Source organism: Chelonia mydas, chromosome 10 (assembly GCF_015237465.2).
Source record: "Chelonia mydas isolate rCheMyd1 chromosome 10, rCheMyd1.pri.v2, whole genome shotgun sequence".
NCBI classification, from domain to species: domain Eukaryota; kingdom Metazoa; phylum Chordata; order Testudines; family Cheloniidae; genus Chelonia; species Chelonia mydas.
Genome location: NC_051250.2, coordinates 57,474,087 through 57,486,978, shown reverse-complemented (window position 1 = coordinate 57,486,978; position 12,892 = coordinate 57,474,087). Strand labels below are relative to the sequence as shown.

General features: G+C 39.8%; 1 long non-coding RNA gene across 1 annotated transcript; it reads right to left on the bottom strand.

Moving 5' to 3' along the window:
* Window positions 1-324: 324 nt before the first annotated feature.
* Window positions 325-12,005, bottom strand: LOC119567227. The gene is made up of 4 exons (XR_005227148.2): window positions 10,283-12,005; window positions 8,926-9,028; window positions 4,061-4,168; window positions 325-2,692 (listed from the first exon to the last, which is right to left on the bottom strand). It is a non-coding gene; the product is annotated as an uncharacterized LOC119567227 (long non-coding RNA).
* Window positions 12,006-12,892: the final 887 nt, after the last annotated feature.

The window sequence follows — 12,892 nt, the reverse complement described above, 5'->3', positions numbered from 1 at the left end:
GAGCAAGCAGTGTGAGACTTAACATCTCTGTGACTTTCCACCTCAGGAGGCCACAACAAAGCAAAGGACTTTTTTCCAAAAGTATTTTACTGTAAAAATGAATGAGTAATATTAATGCCTAAAACATGCATCAGGGGAACAGGAGGCTGCAAAATATTAAATTAACTCTAGACCAGATTAGCATAGCTTTGATCTGCAAGAACAGTACTGGCAATAAAATTTAACTTTGTACTGAATTATTTTTAAACCTCACTGTAGTTTCTTCTATTGTTGTGCGTGTGCCTAATCTTAACTTCAAATTCAACATGCAAGTGACCCCGTGTGTTTAAGTCTAGCCCAGATTTATGCAGAACACACCTCCTCCTTCTTCAAAGCGTGACTGATCCAAGTCCAACAACTATAGTCAAAGGATGCGTTTTATTTTTGGTTTAATGTTAGCAGCTGAAGTCGAAAGTTTGAAGTTCATGCCGAATGTGTTTAACAATGTTATATTTTAATAAATCAGATAACAAGCCAAAAACCCCACCCTAATTCTCAAAAGACTGTCAAATTTGCCATCACAAAATGCACAAACGAAGGTGATTTTTATTCCCTCGGGCGACTAGCATACCCAAACAGAGACTGTAACAATCACTTTTGAAGTTTTTCCATTTTCTATATATCTGAGATTCTGCCACTCAAACCAGTACAATGAACCTAAGTTTAGAGAAATATAAAAATGAAGCCTATGTCCCAGAAGGCACTCACGTGCTTTAGTTAGTACACGTGTAACATATTTACAATTTAAACATTTTGCACTGATTTCCCTCTCTCTGCAACTGAAGCTTTTAAGGATCTCTGTCCATTTTCTTCTAAGGTTGAGAACTATTCTCCTCATGAACCTTCTCACTTCGACAGGGATACTCACAGCATATTCCTTTTGCGAGGAAAGTAGCTGACTAGCGCTTCCTATAACGTTGCTGTTCAGTCATGGAGCTGTGGCCATCCTGCCATGAACCCAACAGTCTCCCTTCTGAGAAGCTTCAAAGATCCACCTGCTCAGGAGGAGCAAGCTACAGTCATTCCTAAACCTGGAGCTGCTGCACACTATAGTGCAAAATGCAACAAGGCCACTAGGGCCATTCACAAAGCCTACTCAGATGGGTCAGATTTTCAGGGGGCCTCCTTGAGTGTAATTGCAGACAGATCGAGTGCATCCATTTTGCATACTGAAAAACCACGAGCTGAATTATGAGTGCTTAGACTGAACAGAAAAGGAGACTCGCACTCATAAGCATCAGAAAAAACTAAAGAGCCTTGAAAAGGAAGCACTTTGTATTGGAAAATGGCTGTATGTATTGGCATTTTACATTTGAATTTTTGCTTATTTGGTATAATGGAAAATTGCAGACGTTATACAATGTCAGCTATTACCATGTACATAATAATTGGCCACATAATTCATTTCTAGTAGCTGTTAGTAGGAAGCCAAGTGTAAAAGAAATAGTTTATGACCTAGCCCTTTTACTATGGATTTATGGTTATGTGTGACCTTCAGTTAGCAAAGCTAATGTGATTCATTACACTGAAGGAATCGGAGTATGTTTTCCAAATTCTTATTTTGAATCCTTAAAATCCTTTCCCTTTTGGTTTCTTCTGTATTCATTTTGAAGAGTGAGTAATTTAACATATGAGGTAGTTTTTCTTCCTGTAATTGGCTCATTCATTTAAAGATAGGAAAGCAGCAGTGCTAGCTTTATTTATTTATGTTTGTTTGTTTTTTAAAATTAAATTACTTCCCTTGAAACAAAATAATAATGGCTCCAACTACAAAAATCAAAATGAGTAGCGTCAGCAAAAAAGGGGGTGGAGTGCGCCACAAAGAATACAAATGGAAGGAAGAGATGAAATGTCCAAGCTTGCAATCTTGATACAGCCAAAACTCCCAGTGAAGCCATGCCTGACTGTAAGTGATATGCTCCATTCAGTATTGATGGTTTTGCTAAATACTCTACAATTGCAGTGATCTGCTAAAGACTTAATATCTTTTGTTACTGAATCCAAAATGTCACATAAATTCCCAATCCTGTAATCCCAAGTAAGGGCTTCCTATGCAGGGGAGGGAAGAAAAAACAAACAAAAAAAGTGAAATGAAGGATAGAGATATCAAAAAAAATTAGATCAAAAACAAATACAGCCTGTAATCTGCTCCATTTCTTAGTGCTATATCGATTTTGACAGAGGTCCTGAACTATGTGCAATCTTAAAGTCAGGGTTTTAATAATTACAGAAAATGACACTTGATTATAATATTTCTGAAGAGCTAAGAATACATAGTGGATAGATTAAAATAGAGACGTGTTTCAGGATTTATTAGTCATTATTTAGAGTCTGTCATTTCAGAGCTAAGGGTATTCAGTTTATAAATTCTCCCATTAACAAGTACTGATTACCATGTGTAATTCTTCAAAAGTTATTTCACTGATTTGGAACAAAGTCTGGAAGACAAATATTTTTTCTAAAAATCAGTAGTCCATGTGCCTGTCAGAAACACAGCATTCTGTTTTACTACTGAAAATAAGAGGATCAAAGTAGTCTTCCAGGCCCCATAAAAATTAAAATCCCAAGACTTTAGTTAAGAACAGAGTTTTAAACTTGTTTTTGAGAGAAGACTTCTACTGCCAAATTATGCTGTATATTTCACAGGCTCTCTCTGTAACAACAAAATGACTGGAATTATTAACAGAACATTCATTTGCATAGCACACTCAACTCAAAAGCAGAATAGTTTACATTTATCAGGGCCGACTCTAGGTTTTTTGCCACCCCAAGCAAAAAAATTTTTGGTTGCCCCCCCTTTTTTTTGGCTTTTACACGTTTGCACTTTGCAATGTTGTTTTGTTTTGTCTTGACTGTTTAAAATAAAAAAAATGAAAACAGAGAATTTGTAGTTAGTGAAATAAAACAATTTCCTACTAGTGTATTCATTTAATTTTCACAAAAATCACAATTACAAACAATTTGGGTTCAACTATACACTGTAATGAAAAACGTTACTGTCTTCCGGTGCGCCCAGTTTCTCATAAATTAAAAGAATTTATATGAACTGAATTTGGCTGGTTTTTATAATTGCGTAGTCTTAATAATTCAGTGAAATCTAATTTTTTTGCAATGGTCCTTTAATTGAAATTAATGCGAGTCCTGACAAACGATTTTGAGACATGGTGGACCTCAAATAATTTTTTTTTAGTAATTTCAGTTTTGAGAAACTGCGCTCACCAAAAGCCACTGATCCCGGTAACGTTAAAAGAATGCGTAATGCTATAGCAGTGTTTGGAGTGACGTGCTTGGGGCTGTACATCCCGCCCGTGGGCGCCCAGCCCGATCTCAGACCCAGCCCCACTCCCGCAGAGGGGACAGTAACCGACAGAGCAGCTGGGGGGCAGGTCAGCCGCGGGGAGAGGGGTGGACCAGGGGCGCGCACCCAGCGCCGAGCCGCCCGGGGAAGCTGGTCCCTTACTGGCTGCAAGTCCTGCCCCGATCCCGGGCTCCGCTCCACTCGGGCTCCTCCGCTGCTTGTGACACATGCGGCAGGGGCGGGTGAGGGGGAGGAGTCACATCGCCCTGCTACCCTGGCGGTGGGGGGCCAGGGAAGGGACTGCCCCCGGGGCCAGGACGCCCACGCTGAGCCTGCCACCCCACCCCACGCAGGGGCTCATTGGTTGACTGAGTGGGGCCGGGGGGAAAAAAAAAAAGGATGGCTGGAATGCCGCCCCTGGAAATGTGCCGCCCAAGCATGTGCTTGCTTTGCTGGTGCCTAGAGCCGGTCCTGGCATTTATATAGCACCTTTTATCCCAAGGGATCTTCCAAAGCTTGTCACAGGCTAGACACCACTGAAGCATACAATACCTTCTGATTTGGGGAAAACTTCCAGTGAAGTCAGTGGGAGGTTTAAATGAACGGAGTGCAGAATCCAGCCCATGGAACTTGTGATTGCTAGCTAGGATGTACAAAGTATTAAGAAGATTTTTAAAGTGCTTTGGTTAGGATATTGCAGCAAACCAAAGATTTCTGACTTACCTCTTTAATTTATAGTATTCATTGCAACTGGATTTTTTATAGCTCTTCTCAAAGAGTCTGTTTGCAAGTTATTCCTGTTCATATTTCTAAAGATGATAGCACTGGATCCTGTTGAGTGGGATAGAAAAAGGATTCCAACTGTAAACAGGGGGTGAATATGCTGGAGGGAAAAAAAGTGAATTCCTACTAGTTTGTCAAGCCAGTTCCCTGCAAGTCAAAAGGCTAAATTTGTATTATTACTAATAATTTGTGTTGTGGTGGTGACCAGAAATCCTGGCTCCACCACACTAAGCACATTACAAAAGACAACTCCTGCCCCAAAGAGCTTACAGTGTAACTAAATAAACAGGTTGAAATTCCATGCTGCATCTAACTCACAGCTCAAAGGGAGACAGGCTAAGGTGCCTTTAAGGCCTGCAGCCTAAGTCATAGAAGGGTCCCTGGGTTGCCCTATGCACCTCAGAGCTGCCCAGGTTATCATAGTGCTCAACAATGTGGCCCAGCCCCAGACCTTCTTCTACCAGTGCAAACCAGTGCCAGTGCAAACCCCAGCACATCTCCTAAACCTGGGCTTGAGATGGGGTCCTCAAAGGTCAGCCTTACAGCAGTCTTCCATACTATCTGCATCAAGGGAATCCTCCCAAGGATGCAACCAGGACATTTAGGGTACGTCTGCACTGCCAGAAAAGGGCAGCTGACTTGAGGCAATGGGAGGGTCTCAGAGCCCTGACTCCAGTCTGAGCCTGAACATTTATACTACTATTTCATAGTCCCACAACCTGAGCCCTGAGAATCCGAGTCAGCTGACCCGGGCTCAGACTTGGTGCTGTGGGTTTTTTAATTGCAATGTTAAAATATCCTGTGAGCCCCTGTATGCTGCTCCAGCCCTTTTACCCAGCTAAAGCTAAAAGAGCAGGGGTGAGGTTCTGAGCCTCAAAACTTCACCTTGAATTGTAACTTGAACCCTCAACAGAGTTAGCTAGGCTGTCTGTTTAAACACATCTGATCAGCTTTAATCATGAATAGTTATTATGCATTCTCTCTGTATAAACGGTTGGGGCTGATACACCAAACTTATACCAATGAAACATTTATACAACACCCAACCATTATGCATTTTCTCCATATAAAGAGCTGTCCCATAACAGTTAAACATATAAAGGGTCTGAAAACAGCTCAGTGTTCAGGTCACTCCAATCTTTACTTCAGTTCCAAAGTCACTTTAGAGAGCTCCAGGCAAAAGCTCTGGATAGTCTGGAAAGGCCAAGGTAACCATAAAGTTCGTCCAAATGGGAAAACAGGTGGGGCAGGAGCTACTGAGCAAAGCATTTTTTAAAGTGAAATCTAAGAAATCCAATACAGTTTAAGTGCATCTCTTTTTCTCTCAGTAAATGTTTTAAAACAGCACTCAGTGTCTGGCTTCAGGATGTTTTTATGTTTCTGGTCTTACTGCTTCCATTTTATGTGTTTAAATTCATTTGAATTATTTAGTAGTTTCAAAAAATGATCAATGGGTAATTAATTATTTCAGGCCATTGTGACAGAGCATGGGATAAAGCAAATGTCTAATTTCAAAGTATATTTACTTCCAACTCTCAAAGCTAGGCAAGCTCCCTCCAGAAAAAAAGTGTGTTTATGTAGAAATAGAAAGGAATTGTTTTACTGATCACAGAACTGGAGCTGAATAATTGTGCACAGCTAAGGCGGTGTCTTTCCTGCATCTTTGTTTTTCTTTTTGAGGGAAACAGAAAGCTTCCTGGCACCACCAGATGCTGTAGTACTAAAAGCATAAAGAAGGATATTGTTCTAACTGAACACAATACAGCAGAAATGTCAGAGAAGCAGCTGGATTGTTTTGCAAAACATTTGTTGATCTATGGAGTACAGTAAGCAGCATTGTCATGTGCAATATTGCAGATTAACAAAGTTTGAATTGTATGTATGAAGAGTTAAAACAAATTCCTTATCTTCCCACATATTGTGAAGGAAAAACAAGATACTAATAAGTTTTAATGAGATGCCTCCTATTCCTCTGAGGGTCACATTTAATCAATTGGATTGAGCAAGAAACTTTTTAATAAACGGAGTCAATATTCTTGCAAACATTTGCACAAAGCACACACTTCTTTCCTACTAGACAGTGAACACAGAGTTTTGTCAGTTTCCTAGAAGCTAGGATAAGTCCCAACAAACTAAACAGGGAGAGAATAATTTACATAATTTATGTTGTAGGTAATGTATCCATACTTTAACATAAGCTTGTTACACCTCTAGCAGTATTTTTGTCAGAATAGATGTGTTTATTTACAAACATTCATTTGCACATTCTCTTTATTTTCTATCAAAATAAAGAGATCACAAATAAAGGTTGATTTTATTCAACATAACTGGAGTTGGATGTACAGACTGTTACACTAGGGACAAGCACTGTTGGATACTCCAGAAGCAAGGATGCTAACTTCAGCCCTTAAAAGAGGGGGAAGCAAGTCTTCAGAGGCAAGGGAGCTGATTACTTTCCTCAGACGATACCAGGAGGAAGTAGATTAGTATTGCCACAGGAAGAGATGAACACCCCAAGATGTAGCAGGCTGATTACAGAATAAGATTGCTTTGTAAAGATTAGATTAGTGGTCTCAGAAAGAGGTAAAACAACTCGGAAGTGACATGTCCAAATCATAGCCAGCATGACTTAGTGCCTCATTCTTCAGTTATGTATCTAGAGGAACCATCAGTTCATTGTAGGAGGGCCTTTCAGATACTGGCACAGCTCAGATGAAGTTGGGCATAATTTGTGAAGGCCTTTGGAGTGAATGTGCAATTCTTGCATTGCTTTCGCATTTCAATAAAGTGCAATTCTACGGTAACATGTCCAGTGTTTGATTTATAATAACCCAACCCCATTTTCTAACCTGAAGATGTAGATATGTACTGACCTCTTCTATTTATCAAACCCTATTGTCTAAAATAAATCACTCAAAATAATTTTGCACCATCCAGCAATAGATCACAGCCCATGCTCACATGCATAATGTTTCAAAAAAATTTGGTTGACACGATGCGAGCAAAATTTATTAACAGCACATTTGCTTTAATCTATCCAAAAGTACAGAATAATATAATAAAGCAATACATTGCATTATTATTTACTTCAAAATGAAGCCGTATAGAATGCATATTGTAACAAATCTCTAGCTACGTAAGATTTCATGGTCGTCTTCAACACAATAGCCAAATAGAACTTCACAGCAACAGCAGGAGTAGAACTCCAGTCCCCCTGCTCCAAAAGTATAGACTTTTATCAATTACATTGGAGGAGAATTCCCATTAATTATGGAAATGAGTAGACTGACACACAGTTGAGTAGTTTTGATTGCATCTAATGGAGGGCAGTGGTATATGGACACATTAGCTGCTTCGTTGCTAGTATATTTGTCTCTAGGAAAAATATCTATTTTAACATGCGCTTCCTATCCAGTAGTAGGGATTGCTTAAATTCAGCTGTTTAATAAGCTGCCATCACTCCACCTATAGACTAACACACTGCACTATACTTTATATAAAATGCATACAATGTATCTATCCAAATTTATCTAAGATTTCTAACGGAATACAGAATGAGTGATTTAACACAATCATTCTGCCAATGCATCACTGCTCCATTATTTTACAATTGTTCTGAAACCAGGACTAAGAATAGCTCCATTAACTGTCAAAAAACTGATTAGAGAGACCAACGTGGCTATACCACCACAAAAAAATAATTGTAAGATGTTTTAATGTGTTCTGAAAATTTTTGTCTGATCTGTAGTTTCTCATTCAATATAACAAGGCAGCTTACAGCAGACATGGCTTAAACTGAATCCGAATTCAATGTGTAGCAAAGAATCTCATATTTCCAACCATAAGCCTGTAGTGCTTTTCATCTAAAAAGGTGAATAACAGCTTGAAAAAGCTTGTAACTAAGATTAAAGCTTAAAACCTCCATAGACCTTCCAAAGAGCATTTAAAAAAAGCAGCAGATGGGAAGGTAAATGCCTTTGCACACTGAATTATCAAATACCTGTGAACCTGGTATTATTTGAAACTGATGTTACCCAAAGATCTACCCAAATGTTGTCTTATGCAATCAGTAAATTAACAAAGTTTAATTTTATAGCTAATTTCATAATTTAACAACCAGGAAATCATACAATAGAAAATGTCAGACACACTCTAGCTAAACAGAATAAGAAGGGAAAAAAAAGTGCTACATTGTTACTAGTATCATCTTAGAATTAAAAGAATTTTGTGCAGTTTGGACAGTCAGGAAAATCAGATTTTTATGTTGATTCCAAAAAAGGCCCCTCCTGGGTTTGTGAAGCTTCCCATTGCAGTTAGGAGAAGGCTAGTGCTCCTTTGTATTTTAATTAAATTGTGTAAGTGTGCTACCCAAAAGCAGAGTCTGGGAAGCCACCTCCTCTTTCAGTTATTCCTCAGGGAAAAGCATCCCTGAAAAGGGCAGGTAAGGATGGTGCGAAGTGGACAGGGATTGGAACTGGTGGAGTATACTCTGGAGATAGCCTCTAGTACACATTGGTTCGTGATTATTCCAGTCAAGCCTGATAAAAATAATGATGTAGATACTGTAGTTGTCTCAAAGCCCTTCAGTGTTGAACCAGAAGCTGGCACAGTGACACTTGAGAGGGTTGTGTGTTATGCTTCTGGGAAGAGAGGGAAGGCTAGTAGCCTCAGCTTCTCTTGTCTTGGGAGCTGTGCATAGTGCAATGAGCTCTTCTTTCCTGCCTCTGAGTTGAGAGGCAGTACCAGCCTATAGTGCCACAGGTGCCATGGGAGCAGACATGGGTTTTGGCAGACAGGACTCTTACCCTGCTAACGCTGGGCCGGTCTCTTTCCAGTACTGATCGTGGGTACCAGGGATACTGAAACTGGGTCTTCGTGGACAGTCCATTCTGGAGCTCAGTGTCCAATCTGAATGAATGGAGGTGCAAGATGATACAGTTTAGACAGGTGTGTCCACAGATAGGGGCAGACCAAGCTGTGATTAAGCACATGGCTCTCACAAGGCAAAACAGTCAGCAGCTGTGTCCATCTTTGAACGGAATTAATCCATTACAAGACAGGCTGGGCGAGGCAGCAGAGATGTGAGGTGCCAAACAAAATTCATAAAGAAAGGTTTGTTTTTAGAACAAAACAAAAAAGACGGGGGGAAAAAGAGTGAGGAATTGAATCCTGACTGAGCTAAGGTAACAAAATTCTACCCAGGAAGTGGCAGACGACATTGGTTCCCTCCCACCACCACAGGCAGGGAGAGGGAACTGTAGAACGGTTGTAATTCTTTGTTTTTATGTTTTGCATAACCGTGATCTGTAGTCTAAAACATTAACTCAAAAGTTTTTGGTATGGGAATGTACAGTTATGTGTGGAAAGAAATGTATTCCTTTAAAATGTCTATTCCTTTAACATTGTTGTATGCATTGTCTATTCCTTTAACATTGTTGTTGTATTTGTGTTGGGTCCCAGGGTATTAGAGAGACGAGGTGGGTGAGGTGATCTCTTTTATTGGACTAGCTTCTGCTGGTGAAAGAGAGGCATTCAAGAGTTTGTGTCTCTCTCACCAACAGAAGTTGGCCGAAATAAAAACTCATCCACCCTATCTCCTATTCCTTTACCAGGCATTCCTTTAAATGAGTTCTACTGTATAAAAATAGCAGAAATATGTAAAGGAAAAAACAGACAACATTTTCCTTAAGCTCTGCTACCAAGAGCTAGCCTGAGTACATCTTCAAGCACCCAGTCTGGGCCAGAGCTATCTTTTTGACTTGTGGTATTTGGAGGAAAGGTGCTATATAAAACACTTTATGGACAATTCACTCAGCCTCACGACACTCTCAAGAGGTAGGTTTTATTAAACCCTGTGTACAGATGGGACATCAGTGCCACAGGGAGGTCAAGTGACTTGCTCAAGGTCACACAGGAAGTCAGTGACAGAGCAGAAACAGAACACAAGTCACCTAATTTCCAATTCTGTGCTTTAACAACTAGACCGTGCTCCCACATCTGCCTTTAATAAGCTTTTAAAAATGGCTTTGGGGAGGGGGGAGAAAATGTTCAGTTCAACAAGTTTCAGAAACCAAAAGGCTACTTTTCCTGTTGTGTGGGGTTTTTCCCCTTCAATTTCCAAACTAAATTGGCAGTGATTCTAAGCAGACCTACACTGCGTACCTTTTATCACAGCTTTCTGTGCAGCTACACAGGCACCTGCACATCACGTTTTCAAAGTGATACTTCTTTCAACTTTTAACCGAGACTGTCAGTCAGGAGAAGGTAGATCTGTAGATGCTTTGACAAGCTGCTACTCAGGAGAACTCACTGGTTCCATGGAACACCAGTATCTTGGAGAAAGTATAGGAGAGGAGAAACAATTGATAATGGGTCAAGATGGGGTGAGGGAGAGACAGATCTCACACTAGCAGAATATAGGAGTAAGGGGAAGCTAAAGAGAAAACAGAAAGAGAACACATTAGTAATGTTAGCAGCAATATAGATGATTAATAATATTTTTTCTATTAATAATAAAAGCACCATTGCCACCACCATGTGTTTTAAAAAACAGAAGGGTCTTTTCCTGCCAGGTTATATATAAGTGACACACTAAATAATGTCCCAGTACTTTAAAGTAACTCAGTTTCCAAGAGTAAAAAATAGTTTGCATTTATGCCATGTGTAGCATATGAAAGAGTGGGATGGATCAATGAACTCAAGCTTTCATGGTATTTTGTGGATAATAACCCTGTTTTATCTGTGATGTGTGTTGTGGATTCATAGATTTTTAAAGCGAAAAGGGCTCATTCTGGTCAGCTAATCTGAACCTCCTACATCATGAGAATCATAGTATTTCACCAATAATGCTTGCATCAAGCCCAATAACTTGTGATTGAATTAGAATATATCATTTAGAGAGACTTTAAAGACTTCAAGTGATGGAGAATTTCCAATCTCTCTTGGTAAACTGTTCCAATGGTTAATTGCCCTCACTGTAGAAATGGTCATCTTATTTCCGTTTTGAAGTTTTCTAACAATCTTCCAGCCATCGGATCTTGTAACACTGCTTGACTGAGACAAAAGAAACCTCTAATATTAGAAATATTCTTCCTACATAGGTACCTATAGACTGATCAAGTCACCTGTTGAGATTCTCTTCAATAAACATAGACCAAACTCTTTCATTCCAAGGCACATTTCCTAGATCTCAAATATTCTGATAGCTCTTTTTCTAAACAGTCCCCAGTTATTATATGGGACACTGGATGATGTTAGTAAGGTTTCTTACTGACTTTTGTAAATCCGACATGTTTTTCTGATGTCAGTTCATGCTGAGAATAAGAGAGGGTAGGACAAAGAGTAAAAGTAATCTTGAAATCCCTAAATTTTTGATGCCATACATCGAGCAGAAGGGGATGGGGAACATACAGAAAAACCTGCCTAAAGAGAAGAGTTGTTAAGCTGCTTTATTATGTATATGACCCCATTCATGTAACGCTCACCTATTTCCCCTCCCAGAGAACACACCTGATCAGTCTTGTCATCTGATTAGCCCTTCCCTACCTTTTGTCTTTTAGGCAGGTATGTTCATTTGCTTAAAGCTACTGGCTGAACGAAATCTACTTTAAAAAGCAACAAGCACAAACTGGTTGGCTGAGTATATCATGGCTACACAACCATCACCATCATGCTCTCTCAGTTACCACATTTTCGCTTGTGCATATAGCATATGCCCTGTGACTTGTTTGCAGTGCATTTGGCTTCAATAGTTGCTACTCACCGATGGAGCGTAAAAACTTTGTGCTATCTATTTTGCCCCCGGTAAAATATTTCCACATATAAATTAAATACACCCAGAATGAAGCAATGCAGAAAGTAAGAGAAGATTCCAATGTTTTCTATAAAAAATTCCCTCTCTCTTAGCAGACTCCAGAATGCTAACATTGGGGTCCACAGATAGAAGTGGGTGTTTCAGGGCCATTGAATACTGAAATTTTACTAATCTGTTACAACAGAAACATCTGTGCTAAATTCAGTGGTTAATAGTTTTCCTAATTCCTCATTTCAACTGTAGAACATCAATATCCATAGGACACTAGCACAAAACAGATTGAATTCATGCTCACAGTCACTTAATTTTAACAATGACATGTTCCTGCAAGTCACTGCAATAGCTATGGACACCAGGATGGCACCACAGTTCATCAGTTTTCTTATGGTTAATCTAAGACTATAAGTAACACATAAGTGTTTCACCTATTGCCAGTGGACTGCTGGTATTTTTATTTATGCCAACAGAAGTTGACAATTTTTAAAGCATTTTGCAATGCCGTCACTAAATTCCTCCCAACCATTGCTATTACTTTCCAGAACAAATCAATTTCCTAGATACAATTGTCAAGGTGAAAAAAAAACAATGGGTCATTGAACGCTGAACATTACAAACGTTCACATGCCCTAAAGAAGCCACGCTTCCAGTTTGCACACACTAAAATACCTTCCACGTGTCTCCAAATAGTCATTCCTACCACTTCCAGCCCAAGCAAAAAGGAAAGAATGATGCACACGTTCCATGCATGAGGCCTTCTCATTTGCCATGGGTGAGATCTAGCTGGAATGACAAAGGAAAACAGACTGCTGGGGTCCTGGCTGGGATGGAAGGGAGTGATGGTGCCGTCTCCTTAACAGCCTCATGCATGGACAGGGCTTGAGCAGAGTATGGTTGGGGAAATCACCCTTGGCTCCTACCCTCGCAGCCTGGCTGCACAGTCCCAGAGGGCACTGATGGCT